Source organism: Cynocephalus volans, chromosome 7 (genome assembly GCF_027409185.1).
Source record: "Cynocephalus volans isolate mCynVol1 chromosome 7, mCynVol1.pri, whole genome shotgun sequence".
NCBI lineage: Eukaryota > Metazoa > Chordata > Mammalia > Dermoptera > Cynocephalidae > Cynocephalus > Cynocephalus volans.
Genome location: NC_084466.1, coordinates 131,664,649 through 131,667,626, shown reverse-complemented (window position 1 = coordinate 131,667,626; position 2,978 = coordinate 131,664,649). Strand labels below are relative to the sequence as shown.

General features: G+C 45.9%; 1 pseudogene; it reads left to right on the top strand.

The window, feature by feature from the left end:
• Nucleotides 1-274: 274 nt before the first annotated feature.
• Nucleotides 275-2,775, top strand: LOC134381787 (very-long-chain enoyl-CoA reductase-like; annotated as a pseudogene).
• The last annotated feature ends 203 nt before the right edge of the window (nt 2,776-2,978 follow it).

Here is a 2,978-nt window from a genome sequence, read left to right as displayed (position 1 = left end):
CTGGAATACCTTGGGGTCCAACTGCCTTTCGACTCATACTTTTCCAGTCTTTGACACTTGGACAACAGACTGTTTTCATAACCCTTTTGCTTCGCTCACTGGGGATAAAAGGCAGAGGTAGTATTCATCGTGGTTATTTTTTGTACAGAATATTACTCTTTACCTACCAAATTGTGGAATATTTTCCCTTTTCTTCACTGGCTATTCTATTGGCTCTGATTCTAAGACTGGTCTGCGACATAAATAAGGGGACTGTTTGGAGGACCAAGTTGGAATGGCTCTGGTAGGCTTGTGCTCATCCATTAATTGCACAATACTCAAGGGAGAAGAGTGTCTCCTTTTAGATGAGTTCAAAACATAATATTCCACTCTGTCCTTGGCTCTCACCTATACAACACTCTGATCTGTGATAGAGAAGTCATGTTTATCCTGTTATCAATTAAACAGAGCTAGAAGGGATATTTAATATCTTGGAAGAAAGAATTCAGATTCAAAAAGCTCTTAGTTTCCAAAGTTAGAATTAACAGGGCTGGCCTGTGGCTCATTTGGGAGAGTGTGGTGCTGGTAACACCAAGGCCCCGGGTTCGGATCCCATATAGGGATGGCCGGTTAGCTCACTGGGTGAGCGTGGTGCTGACAACACCAAGTCAAGGGTTAAGATCCCCTTACTGGTCATCTTTAAAAAAAAAAAAAGGTTAGAATTAACGAATAAATGAAATTTACCAGGGATATATATATATATATTTTTTGTCTTTTTTGTGACCGGTAAGGGGATCGCAACCCTTGGCTTGGTGACATCCGCACCGTGCTCAGCCAGTGAGCGCACTGGCCATCCCTATATGGGATCCGAACCGGCGTGAGCCACGGAATCGGCCCTACCAGGGATATGTTTAAAGTCCTATGTTTATGTTTAAAATATTAACTTCATGAACATATGATGGGGAAGACTTAGCTTAACAACTCAAGTGAAAAAGGCTGTGAGTCTTGGCTAATTACAAGCTTAGGGAGTTGACAGCAGGAAGCAGTTAGGAAGTGATTGCCAGAAAAGTAAATCTTCTCTTTCTACCTCCCCAAGAACACAGGCAAGATTGTTTATGCTATATCAATCAATCCATCAGTAAATATTTACTGAGAAACTGCCATGTGTCTAGTAGAAGGAAGGTGCTATGTCAGAAGAGCAAGAGGAGGAACTCTTTCAACAGGCTGAACAGACAACATTGAACTATTTAAATTATACATAGGAAATCATGGCAGTAACAATAAATTACATTTGAGTAGTACTTTAATCAGTCATGTCCAATCATTTATATCACTTCTTCTGACTTCATAGCTTCCCTCTAAGTAGTAAGTCAAATACAGTCACCATGTTTTTTTGTTTGTTTTTTATTTTGTGGCTGGTTGATACAGGGATCAAACTCTGGACCTTGGTGTTGTCAGCACCATGCTCTAACCAACTGAGCTAACCTGCCAGCCCTCAGTTACTGTTTTAACAATAAGAAAACTGATGCTCAGAGAAGTTAAACCAGTGATTCTCAAACATTTAGCCGTCAGGACCCCCTTCTATCCTTAAAATGATTGAGGTACCTCATACCATACACAAAAATTAAAATGGATCAAAGCCTAAATGGAAGAGCTATAACCATAAAACTCTTGGAAGGAAACTAAGTGTAAATTTCTGTGACCTTGAGTCAGGCAATGGTTTCTTAGATATGACACCAAAAGCACAAGCAACAAAATTAAGAGTAGGTAATTTGGACTTCGACAGAATTAAATTTTTCTGTGCTTGAAAAGATACTGTCAAGAAAGTGGAGGGGACCTTTGCTGTGTAGTGCACAGGTGGGCAGCGGCAGGAGCAGTAGCCACCTGTGCAAGGGAGCCCTGCAGCACTGTGAGGTGGAGCTGCTGGACGCAAAGACGAGGGAGAAGCTGTGTTTCCTGGGCAAGATGGAACCCCATGCCACCACTGCTGAGATCAAGAACCTCTTTACCAAGACCCAGCCGCAGTGGTACCCCACCCACCGGTCCTTCCACCCGGACCTCAAGGGCAAGGAGGTTCTGAAGGACAAGGAGGTTCTGCAGAAGCTGCCCGTGGGCACCACGGCCACACTCTACTTCTGAGACCTGGGGGTCCAAATCAGCTGGGTGACAGTCTTCTTGACAGAGTACGCTGGGCCCCTTTCCACCTATCTGCTCTTCTACTTCTGGGTGCCCTTCATCTGTGGCCACAAATACGATTTCACATCCAATTGGCACACAGTGGCACACCTTGCCTGCATCTGCCACTCATTCTGCTATCTCAAGTGCCTGCTGGAGATGCTCTTCATTCACCAGTTCTCCCACAGCACCATGCATTTGTGCAACATCTTCAAGAACTGCTTCTACTACTGAGGCTTTGCCACGTGGATGGCCTACTACTTCATCCACCCTCTCCACACGCCCCCACCTACAGAGCTCAGCAGGTTGAATTGGCCCTCACCAACTTTGTGATCTGACAACTTGCAACTTCTGCAGCCACATAGCCCTGTGGGACCTGCAGCCCACAGGGTCCAAGACCAGAAAGATCCTGTACCCCTCCAGGAATCTCTTCACGGGACTCTTTCCTGCTGGTGTCCTGCCCCAACTCCATTTAAGAGGAGGAGTCTCCCAGTGGCCCTCTTCTCTTTATTGGGCTTGACCCAGGTGACCATCTGGGCCAAAGACAAGCAGCGGAACTACCTGAAGGAGTTCCTTGGCTACCCACCCCTCTGCATGCCCATCATCCCCTTCCTGCTCTGAGCCCCTCACTTCATCAGGCCTCAGCCAAGCCGACCTCTAGTCCTCCCCCCCCCAATATCACCCTGGGGGAAGACTGGGGGCCACAGGTCTCCAGAATCTGGGATAAAACCTGCCTGCTGCAGTTGTGGGGGGAGAAAAAGTGAAAAGACAACACACAGAATGGGAGAAAATATTTGCAAATCATATGTCAGTTAAGGGACAAG